A 24,488-nucleotide genomic window follows, 5' to 3' on the forward strand; every position below is an offset into this window, starting at 1 on the left:
CCAACTCTGCCCTCCGATGAATCGGTGACGTCTCTTTGATTCCCGTACTCACTAAGGTACATGGGGAGATCGACAGACGCAGAACACAGTCAAGCATTTTCCAATGTTGGGGGCAGTTTGGTAATTTCCAAAATTTCAAATTACCAAAATGCTCCCAATAGGACTTGATGGTTTCATTTAAATCAATCAGTCGGTCAGTAGCATTTTTCTTTGGCCTTTCTCTTTTTTGGCAGAATATCACCACTCACTATAGCAACATAGTCATGAACTCATGAGAGAGAGAGAAAGAAAGAGAGAGAGAGAGAGAGAGGCAAGAATTACCTGGAAACAAAGGTATGTTGATGAAGGATTCAGGGTCACTGGACTTGAAGGCTTCGAGGAAGGACCACATGTTGCCGATGAAAGGCAAGCCCAAGTCACCAGGTGGGAGAGAGTACTGCTTTTCACCCAACTGGGTTTCATAGAGCCACCAATTTGCATTCTTGAGAAGCCATTTGAGGGCCACAAGACCACCAAAGCTGCACAATAAGACCATCCATACCCACACGGAACCCAACTCCATTTCCACTCCCAAAGCCATCTTGTACAATATTTCCACACCCAAATACCACCTCCAAAACCAAAACTCTCTCTCTCAGCTAGTACTCCTCTGTCTGTTTGTACGTCTCTATGTATGCAACTTTATATATAAATACTCCTAGGTAGTCATGGCCCACCAAAGAGGAGGAGAGAGAGAGAGAGAGAATTAAAAATGCTATAAAAATGCACTAATAAGGGCTGGTGATTTGACTTACCAAAGAAAATAAGACGTCCTCGTCGATCTATAGTTCCATACCAAAAAATTGAAATGCTTTACCAAAAAAAAAGTTCAAATACTTACCAAAAAAAAAGTCCAAATATAAATTATGGGGGACCTAATTAAAATTAGTTACCGAAAATAAAGTTTAAAATAGACAAAAAAAAAAAACAACGAAGAAAGTTTTGAGTTGACGATTAAAAATTGTGCATACCAAAGAGAAAAAAATGAAAGTATAACTGCAATATTGGTGAAAAAATTTGATTTGTGGTATAATGAAAGTATAACTGCATTGGTGATGGCCGGCAATTTTAACTTTTTTTTTTGTCGTGTTGTCAATCCTTTTGATTCTCTTAATACATACGTACTTCAAAGTATTTTTCTTTTTTGGCCTGTCATTCTCTTAATGCCGATTATAATAAGGTGTAAATTTGGACAAATAAGGCATTTTTTACTAAGCTCCTTATCCAAACAATATGCATGTAAATACCATACACAATGAAAATTAATTCAATGGACACAAAAAATTAAATACATAATGTACAATGTACGATAATTAGGATAAGGATAATAATGAATTTGAAATGACTAGATAATAAAGATAAATATAATCAACAATTACCTCGTTTGATTCATAATGAGATATCACTTATATGTTGAGACGGATCTACATGCGAGCCTGATGAAGCCCTAACCCCCCCCTCCCAACTCACATGTAGCTTTATACATTTTTAGTAAATTAGGATAAACCACCAGAAATATATTTTTTTCTAAGAGTAACCCACAATAATTTTTTTTGGGAAGTTTAACCCTTTGACTAATGTCCACATAAGCAACTTTCCTTATATTGTTGGATGAGTCAGTTTAATTTAAAATTTAAAATTTGTTTTTTCCTAATTAAGATACCATTTACCATATTTAGGTAATATTACAAAGAGTTAATGCTATTTATCTCCATTAATTAATAATATTTCAATTTTTTTTTATTGAAACAATATTATTGTTAATTACTTGTTTCAAATTTGAACATTTTTTTTATTATGAAAATTAGTTTTGCTATATCATATTTAATATCAAATTTATATAATATTAATAATAGAAAACTACCCAAAAAAAATATAAGATTAACAAAGATACTTGTTTTGTGCACCTACTAGCATTTTTTTCATGTTTATTTTGTAGACCTGCTGATTTTTTCATATTTATTTTGTGCACCTACTAGTTTTTTTAGTAATAATAACCTAGACAAATTAATGAACCTATATGAATTAAAACACCTACATTATAATGAACCTACAAATTAACAATTCTTAGTTGTTCCTTATTTGACTCAATTATATATATATATATATCACACGCTTTAAATTAAGTGTTTTAATGAATTTTAGGGAATTCATTTTCTAGGAAATTGAAAAATTAATGACAATTAAAGAGTGACACAATTTGAAAACAAATATTAATTACATAATGACATAATTTGTAATTAGTACAAATCTAATGGAATATTGTTATCCTACGTGGAGCATGATTTTAAATATGAACTTTAACTATTAAAAAAAAAAGTAATGGTGTTAGACTATAAAAAAATGTAATTTAATGTACTAATATCGAAATCATCCATACATTTTTTAGAAAAATTATATAATAGACCGCCCAGTTTATACATTTGAATTCTTGGTCCCTCTAGAAAAAAAATTTGGCTTCGTCCCTTCTTATATGACCCACGTTGCATTGTAGTTCGATGATCCGTCTATTTTGTTAAGTCTTCATTCAATAATCATCCGTGCAAAAAATTATGCAAATCAAAAATCGTTTAACCATTTGATTTAATGATAATCATTTAAGCCACTGAAATCACTATGTTAGTCTAGCTATTTATCCGATCACAATTAGATGTCTTAATAGTTTAGAAGTTGTCTAAATTTTTTATAAGGGTAATCTTGAGATGGAGATTTAAAAAATAGACAGTTCTGATTATCAAACTACAATGCGGAATAAGTCTCACAAATAATATACCATTATAGATCAAATGAGATATACCTCATTTCAAGCTTCTTATAAGAATAATAATTTTCTCTTTATGTATATAAACAGAGAAATAATAAGATAAGTATCAACCGACCAACTTAATTATAGTTATACACAAATGTACAATCATAGTGAAATTAAATAGTTGAACATATATATGGTGAGAACCAATATATTGTGAGTTGAATTTCTTTCTTGTAACATGCAACGATTGTCATGAATGTGAATGTAAAGTGGTCTACCATTGTTTTTTGGGTTATCACAATGGTTAAATGCCGACGCAACAGTTTAGGATTTTTTTACACTTATACGACCCATACTTTTGAGAGTCATCTTACATTAATTGCCACCTAAAAAAAGTTGAACAATTTGAAACTCCTCTAAACAATTTGAAGAGGCGCATCCTTCTGCTAAGAAGGAGATGTCTATGGTGGGTGTATCATTAGATTAGGAGGAGACACTTCTGCAAATGGAGGCTTCCACCAAAGATGCCTTATTTTGAACAAAGAGAAATAAGACGTCTATGGTGGGCACATATATGAACAAGGAAATGGCCAAAAGGAGGAAAGGGTAGAGGAGGGGGAAGAGGAAGAGGGAGAGGGAGAGATAGGAAGGAGGAGATGATTTTCTTTTTTTTTTGAATTTTTATTTGTGCTACTTTTAAAAAAAATTTATTTCAAATTATTGCACAAGCATAAAATGAGAGTTTCAAATTTACAAAAGAATAAGTGTATATATGATTAGCAAATTAGTGACTTGTTTAAGGGTTTTTTTTTTTTTTTTAAGTCTAGAATGGAAAATAGGTTTAAAGCCCACTATCAAAAAACCGGTCCAATCATGTGGAAAAACAAGATGGGCACCGTGCCCAGTGCATGCCGCCTTTTGTTTTGCATCTGAAGTATTGTCACTATTCAACAGTCGCAATTATAACATTGACAATTAGACTATATTTACTTGTGCAACAATATCGATAAAAAAATGTTACTTATATATACTTGCAATTTTTTTTCTTACATAAACATGTAAAAAAAAACATAAAATACAAAAAAAACTTTTTTGGAGTCGCATCAGCCCTTGTAATGTTCGTTGTTGCAAAGCCACTATCAAATAGTGGCTATCGGTGCAGAGTTACTGTTGAACAATGGCAATCGACATTGTACAACAACAAATGTGCCCTTAACGTGTTTTTTTTGTTTGTCAGTTTGAGCGCTCCTTTTTTAAAAGGTGAGTTTATTTCTTATTAGGTAGACCTTTTTAACATTTAAGAATATTATGTAGGTATATTTATCATTAAGGGCTGTAAAATGAACTTTAAAATCATTAACTTCTTAATTAAATAGAATCACTAATAATATTTAGAAAAATTGTTAAAAAGAACTCATTGACGAATGTTTTTGACAAAAAAAAAAAAAAACCAATGTCGATCTGCAATTTATTTATTTTTTGGTTCACACGAGGCTGTTTTTTAACAATTCGTTCTATTGTGAGTTGCCTCTTATTTTTTCTCATGACCAAAATTTACTAAGTGACAATGACTTTCATGTAAATTGAAAATTTTGGTTTTTCCCATAGCATATGTGATTGACTTTTCTTAAACTTTGTGTGTATTAAGTTCTTGTATTATTATATCAATATTTGAGAGTCTTGAGTGTCTCTAAACCTTCTTCCCTTCGTCTCCCTATTTAATGGGAGGTCTATCGTATTTGGATTTCTCTCTCAATGACCCATGCATGGAGAGCATGTGAAATTCCAATTGTAAAAATCATAAAATTACTCCCAAAGACAAAAGATCCAAGGTTCATAACTGGAAATCCACCTAAATAAAAAATTAAGTTGAAGTCTAACCTATTCACATGCACACGGCTGGAGACCAGGAAAAGGCTATCGAGTGCTCGGTACTCTTATCGAATTGCATATGCAGATTTTAGACTGCAGATGCATCTTTTTAGGTTGCATATATATGATAGATTTTTAAGATTGTAGATGCATGTTTTAGGTTGCAAATGCAGTTTCATATTCAGGGTTGAGGTCACAAATGAAGCTGCCGAGTGCTCGGCAAGAACCGTTGAGCGCTCGGTAAGAATCACCGAGCATTCTATAAAAATTGCTGAGCGCTCAATAGGATTTTTGTCCTGTAACTTACATATTCAGGGTTGGGGTCGTAGATGTAGCTACCGAATGCTCGGCAAGAACTGCCGAGCGCTCTGTAAAAATTGTTGCGCTCTCGGTAGGATTTTTGTCCTGTAACTTAAGTTTTGGGCTGAGTGGACTTGAGCGTATATTTCTTTCTCATTTTGGGTTTCTACTTAAAGAAACCCTTGTAAAAATTGTGTGTTTTACACAATTTAATTTTCTTTTGGAGGCATTTAATTATAACTCGCTTATACATATTTTTGTTATCCATAATCATTCAACATATATATCTTTTGTAATGATAGGTCTCTGACCAATTGTAACTGACTAGAAATTACCCAATGTCACTAGTTGATCGATAGTTGCACCTAATGTCACTGGCCGGAGAAATTATTCCATACATCTGATACACCACGTGGCATTTTCTAGTGGTATATCAGACAAATAGTATTAAGTCATTTGGACAATTTTTTTCTGTGCTAGCAATGATGCATAATCAAGAAGTACTATAAATTTTGTTATATTTTCCTCTGTTCAGTATTCTTCCTCAAAAAACGGCACCACCACACAATCAACTTGATACGCCACCGTCTCAAGCCCAGACAAGTACTCTTTCTTCTCTTCTCCTTGGTCGACCCCTATGATCTAAATGATGGTGGAAAGCTAGTTTTTGAGTCTTGATCCTCAATCACCACACCACTCTATCAGCCATCACTCACTCAATAAATCCAACCCATCCTTCCACATCAGTCATCACCGACGAAAAATAAATAAAATTACAGAAGCTGTATTGGCTTCTAGTCGGCACTTGTCAATGAAAAAATTGCTTGGACTTGAGACCATGGGAAAATTGCTTTATTAAATGGGTGATGGCTGTAGTGGTTGAGGAAAAATCAAACTTAGGTTAGTATGGTTTAGTATGACTTTTAAACCATACTAAATTATACCCTAATTAATAAACCACAAAGTAAAATACATGAAAGGATCTGGATGCGTGTTTAATTGTTTTTAACTAAGTACAGTAAAACCCGATTAAGAAAAATTATTATTTTAAAGGGATTATTTATATATTGATAAATTAATTTATTGATAAATGAATATTTATTAATTTAAAAAGAGTTTTATGCTTTTTTGTTCATGTATTATTTTTTTTGACAAAGATACATGTATCTTATAAGAAAAAAAAAAAAACAAAGATACATGTATGACTTCAAACTTATTTTAAATGGACGTTAAGAACTAGAAAATCAAGTGCTTTAAAGATAAGTACATACATATATGGCGAACTAGAAAATCAAGTGTATTCAAGATAATTACATATACATACATTTTCAAGATAAGTTAAGAACTAGAAGATCATGTGTTTTTAAAATGAAAAACATATATATACCAAATGTGGTGTATGCATTGCAAAAAAATTAAAGATGAGGTTCAAAGAAAAGGCAAACGACTTTAGAAACATATTTTGAGAAAGAGCTGAATTGAGAAAATGGAAGTTGTTAAGTAAAAAGTTCCTTAATATGTATTATGAATTTTTATGTGTTATTTGTTTTATGTATTTCATTAATTATTAATTTATATATTTGCTGGGTTTTAAAGAATTTTAAGAAAAATTATTATCTTATGCATTTAGCGAGGTTATTATTTTAGTACACTGACTCGAGTTGGGATCGGAAGATTTTATTATTTATTAATTTATCAAACATTTATTTATAGGGGTTTTATTGTAATTTGTAAAACGTATATGCATGCATGCATAATTTATTAATAATTAAGTCACATTCCTCATTTATCATTGTCAACATCTAAGATTTCGCCAATAAAAAATAATGAAAACTACTTAATTATTTGACTACAGGTGTTCTTTTCCTAATACTAAATGGAAGTGTCAAAAGTTAGCTAGTCATCGTATAATATACATATTGTCCCATAGACGAATAAAAAGATTGTTGGCTTTTCACTAGTGACAAAACAAGACACATCTATTATGAGTAAGAAGCACTGCAATAACTTTTCTGCCACTAGATAGGTAGAAGAAGCAATTCTCCACTATATATGGACCTGAATCATGATAATGCTACTAAAACAAGCTCCTTAATGTCGATATGGAGCAACAAATTAGTGCCAGGCCTATCATCCAATATCCACTGCCGGCCTGCCTACCACTACCTAAAAGATTTTCTAAATATGTCTGTTACTTCTGCTGAAAGGCCTTGCGCATGCCTTGCAAAATTTAAACAAAGGCCATGGTTTAGCCGTCTAGCAAGGCCTGCAGCTCAAATCAAAACAGGCAGTGCATCATTTCAAGAGAAGAACTTATATATCCCCCATGTGATACCACATGGCATCTCCCTCTCTCTCATTAGCTCCCTCTCTTTTCTCACTCTCTTTCTCTCTATCTCTTTCTCTCATCTCTTATCTCTATCTCTCTTTAAGGAATGTAACATCACTACAACATGGAGATAGGTAAGTATTTTCCTCATTTCAATTAGGACTTTGAGTCCTTGATAATCACCATCATCATGATATCATATGATATATAATAGTGGTATAAAATTATTTAAGGTGCCGTTATTTGGACCCAACTTTTTTATGTAACTCCAACACAGTCTTTACACCCACCTTCAATTTAAAAAGTTTAAAAACTTATTAGTATACCCAATATTTTTTTCAAAAATACTCTTACTAAAACCCAACAAACAAACCCAACCTATTCTTACTCTTTATACCCAACAACACACCCATCACCATCACCATCACCATCACCATCACCACCACCCAACACCCAATGCCAATACCTCACCACCCACCACCCAACACCACCACCCAAACTTAATGGTAGTCATAGTCTTAAGTGAAAGAATATGGTTTTGTGTTGATTTTTTTATGCTAATATTATGCTTATGTCTTAAATTTTACAGCATTTTTGAACTTTAAAGTTCACTGTTTTGAGGTTAGATAATTAGGTTACAAACAATCTCCAAAACAAAAAACAAAAATTCTTAGTAAAATCAAATGATACGCTTCGGCGATGTTACCTACCAAATTAAAGGCCCGGCATCGTCCCACACAGAAAGAAAGAGCGCAAAGCCCCAGCCCAACCTGAGTTACCAATCAGGCTCCCTTCATCCGGTGAGGCAGGGGAATCCCTTACACTCAAAAGTTCAATAATAAACTAAATTATAATCTCATTTCTTGCTTTACTAGGCTATTCGTCTAGAAGCCCATAAAGACAAAACTAAGGGGAGGCGTCCTCACTTTAGGCCACCGGTAATGTGTGACCTTAACAAGTTGTCCAACTTAATTACATGTAATTCAAAAGGCAGGTAAACGTAGGGCTGGGTCGGTGGCGGTTAGCGAACCGCCATGTGGTTACCGACGACCGACCGACCATCAGCGTAATGGCCAACCTATGCACTGCTCCCGCTACCGACAAGGTCGATTACCGACACAATCAATGTCGGTTGTTGTCGGGCGGTTTGGTCGAACTCTGGCCAATCACCGAGCTCTCTCTACACCCTCTCTCTCTGCTACAACTCCAACCCCAACGTCCACAACAACTCCAACTCAACCCCAGAGCTTCGCCACCGTCGCACCCACTCCCCAGAGCTTCGCCACTGCCAAGCCCAAGCTCACCATCCACCTTCGGGATGCTCACAAGGAGAAGAGAAGAAGAAAAGAAGAAGAATAATAATAAAAACCAGAGAAGAGGAGGAGAAGAAGAATATCGGTGTCGGTCATTTCAGTAACACCGACAGTTCAACATTCTCAGATCGTCACCGCCATCGCCACCTTCGATAAGGTCGGCACACCGACACCGACACCGACTGGTTAGTCCATTGTCGGAACGATTCATCGTCGGAGCGGTTTAAATGATTTTCAAGTACATGTCGATTTTTTTGGTAGACCGACGACCCAGCCCTAGGTAAACATACTTCTCCAAACCAAGACAAAAGAAAGATGCAAGTAAACATGGCATCACAATTCACAAGAAATCAATGACCTTTCGATTTTTAACTGGTGTACAAATTAAATAAATACAACTAATTCTAATTTTAGATTTTAGATTTTAGAAGTAAGGTATGCTTTTGTTTTTTTCTAGAGAAATGCTATCTACTTTCAACTCTGACTTTTTCGTTTATTATTCTCATTTAGCAATGTAACCTTATAATTAGAACTGTTTATATTTTAAAGGGCTATTTACAAAAAAATCAATAAAACATTTCAAAATTACAAATAGGTCAATGAACATTTCCTAAATCTCAAAATAGTCACCATTGACTAAAATGAATTAAATGAAATTATGCATTATACAAAAGAAGACATAACAAATACTAGAAATTACAGCCACTGCCATTAAAATAAAAATAATGGAATGGGGCAAAAGGGTAAAACGAACTATAAAAAAAACCAGTAATGGACTGGGGCCCGCAGGGCTATTGATCAAAATGTAATTTATGAAATTATATAATTGACTAAAATGGAATAGGAAATTTGGTATTTACCTTTTTATAATTTTGAAATATTTTATTGACTTATTTTTAATTATCTATATTTATTTTAAATCACTCTTTAAGAATTATCTCTACAAAATCAACCAAATTAAAAAATTATTTAGTCAAGTAATTGTGATCAAATATATATACGGTTTTTGTAACAATTAGCTAGGTTCATTGTCTGTATATTTGGTAACAATTACATGACTAATACAACTAGCTATGTAGGGTTTTTTTCTTCTATGTTCATGTGCTCGCTTCGTTCATATGCATAAGTAATGAATGAAGCCATAGCATGAGCGAAAAAAGTCAAGATTAGAGCGGAGATAAGATAAGTGGCAAGGAAGAAACACCACAAAGCAGTATCAACCAAGATTTTTTGCATAGATTATTTTTAAAGGGTAATCTAAAAAATGAATAGTTCTGATCATAATACTACAATGCGAAATGAGATCGAATAATAAAATTTAAAAAAAAAAAAAAACAGTAAAAAGGAAACTTACATAATATTCTTCTTTACGCTAAGAACTAGTAGTTGCAAGTCACTAAGACTAGCTCACATCAGACGATGGACTTTGAAAAGGTATATCTTATGTTTCCTAAAGTGATAGCACAAAAAAGGGTTCATAATATCCTTCCTGGATCATGTCTGTCCTGTAAGTGGTGAGTTTGATTAATTGATATGTATACATGATCCAACCTATATAATTATTGACCAATTATACTTGACTTTTCTCATGTTTGTAATCTTTAGAGTTTTAATATTTGCATTACCATTCCTATCATAATTAAAAACTAGAGACTTTTAAAGGAGCAGCAACTAAAAAACAAGAAAGAAAAGACAAAGAAAGTAGCAGCTTGTTATTTTCGAGTCCGGCCAATATTCACAGCAGCGGATGGACGTAGGGCCTTTACAAGTGTCGGACGGGTGTATGGTCAATCTGACCTCCAAAGGTCACAAATTTGAGCGTAGACTCCTATCACATTCACAATTTCACACCACCTGCTGCCACGTATTACTACGGGGACGGACGGCTATATATTGTCCTGCAGTTGCTTCGCCGTCCACTCCTACCAACTTTCTCGGAACCTAATACTAATAACCTATAATATTGGAAATGAGCCAATACCATATATCAAGCTAATATCATTTATTATATAAATGCTACACTTTAAACTCATATATAATATGTTCAATCGTACAAGTTGTTTTGGACATAACACAATATATTATTAGCATTAAATTTAAAATCAGACCTCAACACAATGAACAAATTTAATTTATGTGTAATTCGCCAAGACCATGGCTCAAGTTGAATTAATAAATAATCATTTTTTAGGGTTTGTGTATATATTCATAATATTAACTATTGGTTTAGTAGTATTTCTCTTTCTAATATTTAAAAAGTTTTAAGTTCGAATCTATAAAAATATATATATATATTATATATGCACAAATTCTCTGTGCAGGACGTCTGTTCTTTAACTAAAGAACAGACATGGGTATTTCTATGATATTTTGTCATTTATAAGCCATTTTTTACGAAGTTTTATATTTTAGAGTATATAATTGTTATTCGAGGTTATATTTTAGGTTTTAATTACTCTTGAGTTTGGGTAGTAGCACAAAACTTGAGAGTTAAAACTTAAATTTTAACCGAATAACGGAAACTCAATATCATGAGAAGAGTTAACTAAGAAATAGGGTCTCGATTGATGATTTATATCTTAAATAATTAAAGCCTACCAAATTTAAGATTAAATGGTGAAAAAAAACCATAAAACATATTCACTCATTCTTTAGTTAAAAAATAGACGCCCTACTGATAGAATTTATATTTATATATATAATTCAAGCACCTTGATAATGTTATGCTACAGTTTTCAGCAAAAATCTACAAAATCTGGGTTCCATTTCCATTAAAAACGTAACTCCCAAATTCCTCATGATATCACATCACGTACAGTCATTCTACTATATTATATATATATATGATATCACATCACGTACAGTCATTCTACTATATTATATATATTTATATATACATACATAAGAATATTAAGTACGATAGTTACTGTATATATATATATATAAAAATATATTAAACTTAATTAGGTAAAAGACAAAAATCATTGAGGTTTTATATCAACACCAAAGCAACGGACAAACTTAAACAATAGGAAAAGAAAATACATGCCCAGTATGGTCCAAGGGATATGATAGTGTTTCTTGTTGTTACAAGTGTGTACATTAATTTATGTTGAGCAAACTTGTGCTCAACCATGACATATACTTAAAAAGATTTTATAAACAAGCATGAATGGGATTAATAAATGAAATATATGCTTCGTGAAAAGGTTGCATGCAGTGACAATATTTTATCATGTACATCAACTTACAATAGTGCTAATTATATATATAATTCATGTAAATGACAAACTCTACACGTACAGTAATTTGTCCAATAAAAGTTTGGCACCAACGAATTAAGAAATATATAGCAACAAATTGGTGCTTTCAATTGTACCTCTTGGATACTTAACAAAAAATATGACACACAAAACCACTCCACTACACCACGTACCCTCTACATATATATAAAACTCTAGAAACTAGAGTTTAAAGATAGGATGAAGTTTATTGATGGAGGACAGAAAGTACAATATGACAAAGAAGAAAATGGAGCTCAAGACAAAATATGACAATTAATGAGGGATGTGCATGAATCATGATAAAGCCATAAAGTTGGTGAAGATCCTAATCCTATACTCAAATTATCAAATAAGAAAGGTAAAAAACTAATAAACGACAACTGCATAAATAAATAAATATATATATATATATATACAAATATTAATAATAATTCTTTAGACTCTAGCTACATCCAAAAATTTCATAATATATTTGTGCATATTAATTAGAGTGCTTTAATTAAAAACTCAAAATGGGAAAGATATTTAACTCAAATTATCAAATAAGAAAGATAAAAAACTAATAAAACGGCAACTGCATAAATAAATATATATACACATATTAATAATAATTCTTTAGAGTCTAGCTACATCCAAAAATTTCATAATATATTTGTGCATATTAATTAGAGTGCTTTAATTAAAAACTCAAAATGGGAAAGATATTTAACTCAAATTATCAAATAAGAAAGATAAAAAACTAATAAAACGGCAACTGCATAAATAAATCGGCAACTGCATAAATAAATATATATACACATATTAATAATAATTCTTTAGAGTCTAGCCACATCCAAAAATTTCATAATATATTTGTGCATATTAATTAGAGTGCTTTAATTAAAAACTCAAAATGGGAAAGAAATTTAACTCAAATCTTAGAAGCCCAAATTTTCCACTCAGCGCCGAATTTATACATACAATTAATAAGGGTGCTTTAATTAGAAACCCAAAATGACAAAGAAATTTAACCCAAACCCTAGAAGAACAAATTGTCCATCGAACACTCTGCATTTGTTGGAAATTGCTGAGTGCTCAATAGATGCATCTGCGCAACCTAACCTGTATTTGAAAGCTGCAACTGCAACCTAAAACCTGCATCTACAATTAACCTAAAGTATGTTATTTGCAACCTGAAGACATGCATCTGCAACCTAAATATACAGATGCATCTGCATCTGTATCCACTGAGCACTCGATAGGCTACCGAAGGCTCGTCTTGCCGATCCCTCGGTACCCTGTCGAGCGCTCGGTAATGTATTTTTTCAACTCTGCGCTCGCGTACACGGACAAATTGGGTTTCAACTTAATTTTTAAATTGGTTGGGTTTGTAGTTAAAAATCTTTCAAAAACAGAACTTGAGAGTAATTTATACTATTAATTATTGTTGGGGTAACACCGCACACTAATCTATCTAAATCCATTTTTATTAGATTATCATTCAAGAATTATCCTTAAAAAAAAAAAAAGCAATCAAATAAAAAATATTTATCAACTTAAGACACATGCTTACATGGAAAAAAGAATTATTTTTGTTGCATACAAAGAAGTTGGCATATATATTAATTCGTATTTGAGTTTGCTGCTAGCACATTAAGAATTTGTCTAGAAAAAAAAAAAATCATGGAAAACCATAAAATACTTACCAGTAGTCAGAAGATCGAAAAAAAAAAAAAAAAAAGAAATTTAATAGATTTTACGGGTTTTTGGTTCCTTTTGTTACCTTCAGGAAAAAATAAAATTATTCCTTTTGTTTGTTTTCAATTTTCCTTGTTTTCCTAAATGAGAACATTCTAGATAATTAATTTTGCAATATTCAAAAAGTTGCAAACATAGAATTCGTTGGGAGCATAAAAATCCTCTGATTTAGAAGAATTTCACCAATATAAAATTCTTTAGCGATAAGAAAATAATTGGACTCAGACATTGCTAATATATACTCCTTGAAGATGCACTTCTAGCCTTCTGAATGAGTATCTCTGTTTTCTTTTCTTCTTTTTTTAACAAATGAAAATAAAAATTCTACTTTTAAGAAAATGACAAAACAAAAGACGACAAAGCGATTAAAAAAAAACAAAAGACGACAAAGATATGTAATTACATATAGGGGGGGCTATTCACACCACCCAAATGTGTTGAGTTGACCACCCCCTTAAATTTTTACCCATTTTTGCCCATTTTGCCCCTGCATAAAAAAAAAAAAAAAAAAAACTCACCCCTCCAATTTTGGCCGGCCACCACTCCCAGCCCTCCCCGCCGCCGGCGCGACCCACCCAGCCCTCCCGACCGCCCGATCTCCCTTTTCTCTCTCTCTTCCCTCTCTCTGCCATCTTCTCTCTCTCCCCTCTGTCTGCCTCCCTCCCTCACCGGACCACCATGGGTGGCCGGCGCGACTCCATAGACCTCCAGATCGGGGGTCGCGCCGGCCACCCATGGTGGTCCGGTGAGGGAGGGAGGCAGACAGAGGGGAGAGAGAGAAGATGGCAGAGAGAGGGAAGAGAGAGAGAGAAGGGAGATCGGGCGGCGGGGAGGGCTGGGCGGGTCGTGCTGGCGGCAGGGAGGGCTGGGTGGGTCGCGCCGGCGGCGGGGAGGGCTGGGAGTGGTGGCCGGCCAAAGTTGGAGGGGTGAGTTTTTTTTTTTTATGCAAGGGCAAAATGGGTAAAAATTTAAGGAGGTGGTCAACTCAGCACATTTGGGTGGTGTGAATAGCCCCCCCCCTTACATATAAAATGTATTAGTCAAGGATTGAACTTTGAACTGGGCCAAGAATTTTCCATACCCTCCTCAAATGTCAAATTTCGCATTCTCAAATAATGCAAACGACCACATTGGACCACTTCAGAATAACCTCCGACACTTTTTTTTTTTAAAAAAAAAAACTCAGTTCTTAAAAAGCCAGGTCTTTTCTTGTCTTTTCATTCAAAAAAATAAGAAATTAATTTATAAATTAAGACTGTTGTTCTATGAAAACCTATCTCCTTCTCGTTACACACCATTATATCTTTTTTGTTTATTCACGTCAATGCCTTCTGAAAGTAACTTTAATTTTTAATTTGCTCCCTAAAACTTCATTTCTCTTATTTTGCCTCTTGAATTTTACAAAATATTATATTTCGTCAAATTCGTCTATGAATCCGTCAAAAAAGCCTCACTGGCCCTTACCTAAAAGGGACAATTAAGTCTTTTACTTAATGCAAAGTTGTAAAACTGACATAATGCCAAATTGGCTCCACGTCAGCATTAAGTGAGACCCCTTTGAATCTCTCTCTTTCTTTTTTGTCTCTTTCTCTCGTTCGCCTCACTGACAAAAATCTCAGCCGTCCATCGCGCCCTTCAACCAGGAGACCCTCATGCAGCGCCTCCAGGCCCTGATCGAGGGTGCCAGAGAGAGCTGGACCTACGCCATCTTCTGGCAGGCCTTCTACGACTACGCCGATGCCTCGCTTCTCGGCTGGGGCAAAGGGCTCTACAAAGACGAAAGGGACAAAAGCAAAGCCAAGGCCAAAACGATGACGTCCGTGGCCGAGCAGGAGTTCTATAAAAAAGTGTTTCGAGACTTCAATTCTCTCATTTCCGACTCCGACACCTCCGCCGACGACGCCGTTGTGGATCAGGAGGTCACTGACACTGAGTGGTTCTCTCATTTCCATAACTCGGTCTTTTGTCAACCTCGATTTGGGTTTTCGGGTCTGAGTGGCTTGCAAACTCGCCGTGTGAGATGGCGAGGCAGGCCAGAGTGTTCAAGCAGGCTTTGACTTTTCGTAGAAGAAGGCGCTAATCTTAGAGTATGGGGTTCTGAGGGTGTGGTGGTCATATAATTTGGGGTTGGAAATGAGAGAGAGCCACTACTTGGATATGCATTTGAAGCGGACAAGAGACCGAGCCGGCAAGCAGAGGAGGATTTATGCGAGAAGGTCTTCGTTGTTAGCTATGGCTTCTGTTGATTGGGGACAGAGACTCTCCATTTTTTGTTTGCCTAGAGTTTTGCTTACTTCAATGGGGGCCACTATGAGAGTGAAGCAAAGATGTTCAAGATGAAGCACGTTAGAGATTCTGCCCATTCCTCTGTCAATTACAATAAGCCCAAAATTAAGCCCATGTTTTTTTTTTTAACTAAGAAGAGAGAGAGAGAGAGAGAGATTCAAAGGGGTCCCACTTAATGCGGACGTAGAGTCGATTTGGCATCATGTTAGTCTAATTCAGTTTTACGTAGAGCAAAAGACCTCATTGCCCCTTTCACATAAGCATCACGTAGGCTTTTTTGACAAACCCATAGACGAATTTGACAGAATATAATATTTTGTAAAGTTCGGAGAGGTAAAGTGGGAGGAATAAAGTTTCACGGGGCAAATTGAAAATTGAAGTTACTTTTAGAGAGCATGGCCCGAATAAGCCTATCTTTTTAGATTTTATAATTCCTCGCAAAACACTTATAACATTACCAAACTACCCTTAATGTCATCAAACTATTTTCCAAAAAAAAAAAATTTCTCACTACACACCCATCCTAAACTCCCAACCCCAACCATCAGCTTCCTACTACACCCACAGACTGAAGCTAGACTCATCAAAAGTAACCGCCACCGATCCTGTTGCAATCAACCGTTGCCAGTCTGGAGTGTAAGTGTAAACTTTGTAATTGGCTATTTCCTAAAGACAAAAATCATTAAGTTGTAAGTGTAAACTTTGTAATTGGCTATTTACTAAAGACAAAAATCATTAAGTTGTAAGTTTTAGCTTAGATTGTTTAAATGAGTCAAGTTTGATCTTGATCATTGGGTTGAAGCGAAGGTTGATTCTCAAGTCTCATATATGAAGTGATTCTAAAAGGTAAGTCTCGTTGTTCAATTTGACTTAGGATTGAGGTAATAAGGCTTAGATACCTTACATGCATTCTAGGTGGTTAGATTTATATTCATATGCATTTAAATGTGTGTAAATATTTTTGGGATTGAAAAGGATGTTTGAAAATGTGTTAAAAGATGTTTGGTCGAGGAGGATCGATCCTACGAGTTAAAAAAATTTTGAAAAATTTTGTCCTAGAGGATTGATCTTATGAATAATGAGGATCGATCCTCTAGGCTCTAGTAGCTTTGTTCTTATAGGATCAATCTTATGAATAGTGAGGATCGATCCTATCATGCGAAATTTTTTCATATTCGCATAGGATCAATCCTATAGCTTGTAAGATCGATCCCACGCATTTTTAAATGGTTTATAAGGTTTTTAATCCTAGTTTTTCAAGGTTTTAAAAGCCCTAATTAAATGTTAACTCTTTCCTAATTAGTTTATGATTTATTTCCTACTTCTATAAGGTTTGTTATCTTATAAATATGTGGCTTTCTCATTAGTCAAGTTGGCTCATACATTATACACTTTTGAAAAATTATGCATTCTAGGGTTTAGTATGAGATTTATTATATTAACATCCTTAGTGCATAAATACTTAATCATATAGGATAGTTCATCGTGCATAAGTATAGATAGTTTGAATAAATTGTTCTTTGTGAATCTATTCAAGTTATCACCTTCATTTATTCATCTTCCATCAAAGATTGAACTCGAGCAAGATTGAAGCTGGGTTCGTGAGCTCTTGTCTTCAGGGCGTTGGCAAGAAGGTTTCCTTACAATTCTCGTGATCGAAGAGCTACAGGTGGCGTGAGGTCAGTTTACTTTCTAGAAGGAGTTTAGTTAGGGTTTGGATCAAGTCATTAGATGTATCTTTTCAAGTTCTCATAGTAGATTGTTTATCTAGACTAGGTCCCGCGGTTTTTACCCAGTGGAGGGTTTTCTGCGTCAACAAATCTCTGGTGTTCTTTGTGATTAACTTGTTTGTTGATTAATTTATATTATTTTAATCTGCTGCTTAATTAATCAACTTGGTAAAATTAAAATTGTGATTTTTTTTTTATAAAACCTATTCACCCCCCCCCCCCCCCTCTAAGCTTGTTTAGCGATCTAACTAGGGAATTTCATGGAGCTCATAGTTAGAGCTATCACGACGCCGGATCCGCTGCAATCAACCGCTCCCCCATACCCACATGGCCATTTTAACACTTGAAGATATGCCATAACTTAAAATAGTTTGTTTCAAATGTAATCTAAAGTTTTTCTGTCTAAGTTTAGTTGTTTGATGCATTAGAACACTTTTTTTTTTTTAGTTTGAGAAGATTTCGACATTGGGTGTTAGATTTTTGTGTTTGGGAAGATTTGGTAAGCAAGTCATTCGACACTAGGCTGCCAAAACCTTTTTGCATATTCCGCAACCAAATGTCAAATGCTCTATGAGTTTTCTGTTGAACCTCCCAAATGGATTGTTCGGTGGCTCCTTGCCGAATGGATTTGGATTGTTTGGTGGCCTCCTACCGAAAATTTTCATCTCATTCAGCCCTAATTCGCAAATGGAACCACGAAAAGCTTTGTGCAAAACACGAAAAAAGTTCATGAAAACTCAAAATGATAAAAAATATCTCATTTAAAGATGAATAAGGCACGAGTTGAGTCTCTCTTCATCAAAAATAGTATACTTTTGTATAATATTAGCTTTGAGAGCCACAAGTGTTGAAATTTTAGAAGTATTTCAAAAAACACATATTCATTTTAATATTAATTAATAGAGTCGTTTCCTTCATACATTTACTAGCAAATTCAAAATGAAAATCAGTTTGTATTCATTAAAAGCAATTGATTTGCTTTAACTCCTAACGACTTTCTATTTAACATTGAGCGATATAACTTATATTATTTAATTCTTTATTGCAACCATTCAACGTAGATATTGACTTAGCAGTATTGTTTACCCATTGAATTCTAAGGCATGTTTGGATGGAGGTATTTCATATGGTGGATTTGGATTTGGATTTATCCAAATACAGTTGTTAGTGTAGTGTATTTGGATTTATATTTAAAGAGCTGATTTGAATTTAGACCAAATTCATGATGGATTTAATTGAAAGGGCCAAATCCATGAATTTCAAATCACATGTGCAATTAGGTATTTGAAATCCCACCACCCCATTTTTTTTTCTCTCCTTCACCTCCAACTACCACCGTCGTCCACCGGAGACCTCCGCTGGCCATCTCCGACCATCGCTAACATTTATTTTCTAAATAATAAATACAAACTGTGGTTGCTAGGGTTTGAACCTCCAACCTTATACACACAAATAAACTTTCAAACAACTAAGCTAAACCTGTTTTTCTTTTCATATATTGCTAAATATATGAAAAGAAAATCATATTTTCATATATTTTATTCGTAATCATATGTTTAAATTCCTAAACATTAAAAAAAAAAATTCTTAAACTAAATCCTCACATTTAAATTTTTTATCCAAACAACAAATCTAAGGATTTCAAATGCATAAATTTAAAATCTAAATCCAAGAATCCAAACAGGCCCTAGTATTATAATGCCTAACGTTTAAATGATCATCTACCTATACAAATTTTCTCTAGGGCGGATGCATCTGCATTTTTTTTAAGGATATTTGATGTCGAGCGCTCGGTAATGGCAGCGATGGCGAGTGGTCGACAGTGTTTTTTTATAACAAGCGATCAGTACTGTAAGAAGCACTTGACACCGTTTCCTCCGTCAAATTTTTAAGGTATTCCCAAAGGGTTCACCTCATACCCTCTTAGGGTGTACAATAGGGCTTGTGGAGGCTGCATATTAGGTTTTAACTTTGATCTAAAATCCCAAAGTTAAAACATAATCTAAAGCCGACAAACCAGGTGCTGAGCTCTCGAAGATGAAGAAAAATACACTGCAGGGCGCTCAGAGACATGAATCTGTAAAAAAAGAAAATACGGGCATTCGCCTAAGAGAAAGACTGTATAAATATGTGTGTGTGTGTGTGTGTGTGTGTGTGAACCCAATAATGCATGTGTGCTGATCCAAATGTATCTCTACACTCAATTTTCTTTCTTCCTTTCTTCTTAAGTGTTCTTTGTTCTTATTGTTACTCAAACTATTCAATCTCTTTAATGCAAGGAAAGAATCAAGTTTTTCTATGAGATTCAAGTATTGCGAGTGTACGCTTACTATGATCAAAATGTTGTTGTATTCTGAAGGGTAGGGCGCCATAACATGCTACAACGAAATATTGTCCCAGAATGGTGAAATCTACTCTTAAGGATAGTGTCTTCACACGCCTCAACCTAAAAGTTTTGTTCAAAGCAAGACAACTTTCAATAGTTGAAGAGAGAAGTATTAATTATTACTATTATTATTTATTTTATTTTAGCATTATTTTAAATACTATTATCAGTTAGTAATGTTTTTCAGTACTTGTGGAGCTTTGCAGGAATTCAATTTCAATTCCAAAGTAGCATCCATATCAACAAGTTTCCAACAACAGCATGTATTTATGGTTTAATAGTTGAAAGTTGAAGGGGGTAATGGGTTGAGGAAGGTTGTGGCCTCTAATGTTGGAGTTGCAAGATGGAGTTATGGGGTGTTAATCGGTTTAGGTGTGTACAACGAGTTTAAAAAACAAAAACAAAAAACAAAAAAAAAACCTAATAGTTGTCCTTTAAATTATTTTATTATTGGGTCAAATTTGTCATTTCACAATTTAAATTAAGGGTGTCTAGTGAGAAGGTATTCCACCTCTTGCTTGTTTTTGGTCCAAAGATGAAATTCTTAATGATAGTTGGTTGTATTCACCGATTTTTGCAATAATAATTTGTTCTACAGCAGGATTAACTGCATTTTATATGTTTCGTATCTATTTACTTGTTTTTGAAGGACATTTAAACGTTTATTTTCAAACTTACAGTGGCAAAAAAAATAGCTCCTTCTATTCAATGTCTCTATGGGGTAAAGATAAAGTGGTGGGGTGTTCAAATAGCAGCATTTATATCAAATGAAATGACAAAAAGTACCTTCTTTAGTTAGGGGTTGAAAGCAAGTATTATCTTGAATTCATAATTTCACATGCGTGCGATTTGGGTCAGATTCTACTAAAAAATATTTATTGGTTCAATGAAAAGAGCACATATCATGCACAAGTGTGGATATTTTAGACATTTTAGGTAGTTTCACTCAATTTAAGTTAGCATTCTGTCATTTCACTTGATAATTTGGGATTTAAGGCAACAAATCAACACAACTCAAATTTTTAATTTGCAGCCTTAAATCTCAAATTGTTGAGTGAAATGACGAGATATTAACTAAAATAAAGGAAGACCACGCAGAAAGTCCAAAACACCTTACTTGTGCATAACACGTCCTCTTTATGTTAATTAAATTAGCAGAATTAAAAGTTATGTCCTTCAATTGTTAGAATAAAATTGACACATTAAAAGGGACCAGGATCCCCTACCATGCTTTAATCTTGGCCATCAAAGAAAGAGTAGAGAGAGAAAGAATAGAGAGAGAAAGAAAGGGGTAAAGGTAGGAGGATTGATAGCTAAGATTAAAAGTATGGTAGGAAAATAGGTAGGTAAATAGGTAGAGGATCCTGTCCCATTGAAAGTATAGGAATCTTAATGGAATATTTTCATAGTTAGGCCTTTTTTCTTTTAAAAACTGGGAGCTGAAGCCCAAACAAAAAGAGACTAACTAAGAACCTCCCAAGGCCTCACAATATTAGCACAATCCTCAAGCAAGCAAATCTGTGTAGGAGAGTCCAGAGTTTCACAGCCCAAATCCAAAGAAGCCAAAACTTTTTTTGTTTTTTGGACAGAAGAAAGCCCATACTAGGCAAGTCAAAAAATGTTGATCGAAATTTAATAACCCCAAAAAATGTTGCTAACCCCACACAATGAATAAAGTGCTTGGAAAGACTGCAGCATGAAAACTTAAATTGAAAAGCACTGCATAATGAAAATTATAGTTTTTATTCAGCAATAATTCTAACTCATCAAATTTGACCACTAAATAATGTAATGATAGGAGTTAAAAATAAAGGAAATTCTGAGTGAATCCAAATTTGAATCAATCAAATATTACTACATTATATGGTAAACAAAATCTAATAAACAAATTTGATGCGTATGGCAGTACTCAACTACTCACCTAGTGATTTGCAATCCATCATCATGCTAATGTAAGCAATGAAGGAATTACATTACTTTTGAGTACAGTGTTTCAGTTGATCTTTCTGGAAACAGAAATGATTCAGAAATATATTGCAACCTTTGAAAACATGTTAGAAAATGTACTTATACAGATTTGGGTATCAGATGTGTACCCTAGTATTATTGACGCCTGTGAACGTAATTTTAATTAGATGAGAATCGTCTAGTTTAATAAATGTACTTAAAAGTGCCAATTGTTATAGAATAAAGAGAAATGTAAAGAGAACATAAGAAAGAATTAGGGAGGAATCAGAGTGTATTTCTCATTCACATAAGGCCTCTATTTATAGGCTCTTGGATGACCTGAGATAGACCCTTAAGGTCTCCTATTTTACAATGAATTGGACTCCTCATAATTATCTATACAATTGCTCTAGATAATACATGAGATAAATATTGAACATGATAATGGACAGCCACATAATTAATGATATTTACAACACTCCCCCTTGGATGTCCATTGAATATGATAGTTGCCTCATTAAAAACCTTACTAGCCAAAACCCTATGGGAAAAAGACTAGCTAAGGAAAAGAGTACAATCTTCATGTGTTTCTGAAATATATGATGGGCGCACGACACTGCCTCATTAAAACCTTGTCAGGAAAACCCAATGGGACAAAAACCTTGGACGAAGGAAAAAGAGTACAATGTTTGATGGCACGCTCCCCCTGATATTGATATATTTCTCCAATCAGTGAATGTTGTCTCGTTAAAACCTTGCTTTGAAAAACCCAATGGGCCAAAACCAAAGCGAAGGAAAAAGAGTGCAACTTTTACAATATCACTGATACAATGTTGGATGCGCTTTGCCTCATTAAAACCTTGCTAGGAAAAACCCGATGGGACAAAAACCTAGTCGAAGGGAAAATAGTACAACACACAAAATGGTTGGATGCTCCCCCTGATAACAACAAGCTTTAATTTGACTGGCTCAATAATCCCGCAAATAATGGTATCTCACATCTCATCTTCTAAAGAGTGGAGTTTGACAATGCCTGTATGAACATGGCTTCCATACTATCAGGGGATATATGTTTGTCATCATATGTTGAAATCCTGTTGAGATTGGAGCAATACAAACAAAATATAATTCCACTAAATAAAGTGGTTAGAAACAATTATCTCTAAAAGAGATGAATTATTATGAAAATACTTTGAGTATTGGAAAAATTATATGACACAATCACCGATGCTTATTCGGTCTACTGCATTGTGTTTAAGTTGAATAAGGCACATTAAGATATGGTGCTTCTGGACCAAAGATCTTTCTTACATCTTCCTTAGGAAGCAAGTAATCATTCTTAGTGCCAATAGATTGAATAACCGTTGGGTATAAGAATTTTACTAGTACAGTACTCGATCTGCAGCTCGAGACACTATTTCATTTCCCAAGGTTATTTATATCAAATCCAATATTCAAGCATTCAATAATCTTATGAGCTCTTCAGGAGCCTAAATTAATTCATAACTTCTTTCAAAAGTTTGAAAATGTTTCAACAATTTCCGAATTCGGGTTCTAATCAAAATACTCAATAAGGCAATTTTTGACCATATTCATAGTGTTAAAGTTGAGTACATACTTTGAGCTTCAGGCTCTTTCAATCCTTCTAGGATTTGCTTCAAGCACATAATATTTCATGGCACTTTCAATTTAGGATTTGACTTAGTAATTTGTCCTATATCTTGTAGGAAATCGCTTCTGGCAATATGCTTCAGGCATTTCATAATCTCTAAAGGTTTTCCCCATATGCAATGAACACATTAAATTTACCAAATTTGTTAGAATGTGGTTGCATCTATAACAGGAGAATATATAACCACAATCCCATATTTCTTTGGAGAAACCTTGTGCCATTATAAATAGTGATTTCACTCACTTTATTTCAAACACTCTATAACCTTCAGGGTTAACATCTTTGGTGTCTGAACTATAAGTTCTCATTATTCCACGTTTATAATGATGTTCAATTCTACTGGAATTGCCTCTTTCCAGTTTGGCCAATCATTTAATTTTGTCGACATTTATAGTAAACGTAGTTCCACATTATTATAGCCCATGATGATTTTTAGTAGCTACCATAGACAAAACACATCATCAATATATCAACGATCTCACAATTCTCATTTGCATGCTTTAGATATAAATATATATCTTTGTAATAGGTACACATGCCTCTTCAGGGGCTTTTATAGTCTCTTCAGGGACTGTCATCTCTTCTAGGATGATTTGTGTACAGAATGTAGATCTTTAAATTTAATTAATTGGACTTGTGTGGACCATTTCATATACTCTCCACTTCTGGGGAGCTAAACTTTGGAACCTATAGATTTGTCACACTTCAGGCGTGCAATAAACCATTTTCCGCCAAATTGATGGACTACCATGTTAGGACATCAATCCATGTTGACATATATAAAACTTCCATATGTGACTTTGCAGTTTTGTTGTATATATATGCATCTAGCTTTCAAATAAAT

At 34.0% G+C, this 24,488-nt stretch overlaps 1 protein-coding gene across 1 annotated transcript in view; it reads left to right on the plus strand.

The window, feature by feature from the left end:
* LOC147291105 (P-loop containing nucleoside triphosphate hydrolases superfamily protein) overlaps nt 1-24,488 on the plus strand; it is a 38,328-nt gene that overhangs the window by 701 nt on the left and 13,139 nt on the right. The gene's annotated exons all lie outside the window — the stretch shown is intronic.

The sequence above is a fragment of the Dryas octopetala genome, chromosome 3, assembly GCF_963921425.1.
Source record: "Dryas octopetala chromosome 3, drDryOcto1.1, whole genome shotgun sequence".
In the NCBI taxonomy this organism is placed as follows: Eukaryota; Viridiplantae; Streptophyta; class Magnoliopsida; order Rosales; family Rosaceae; genus Dryas; species Dryas octopetala.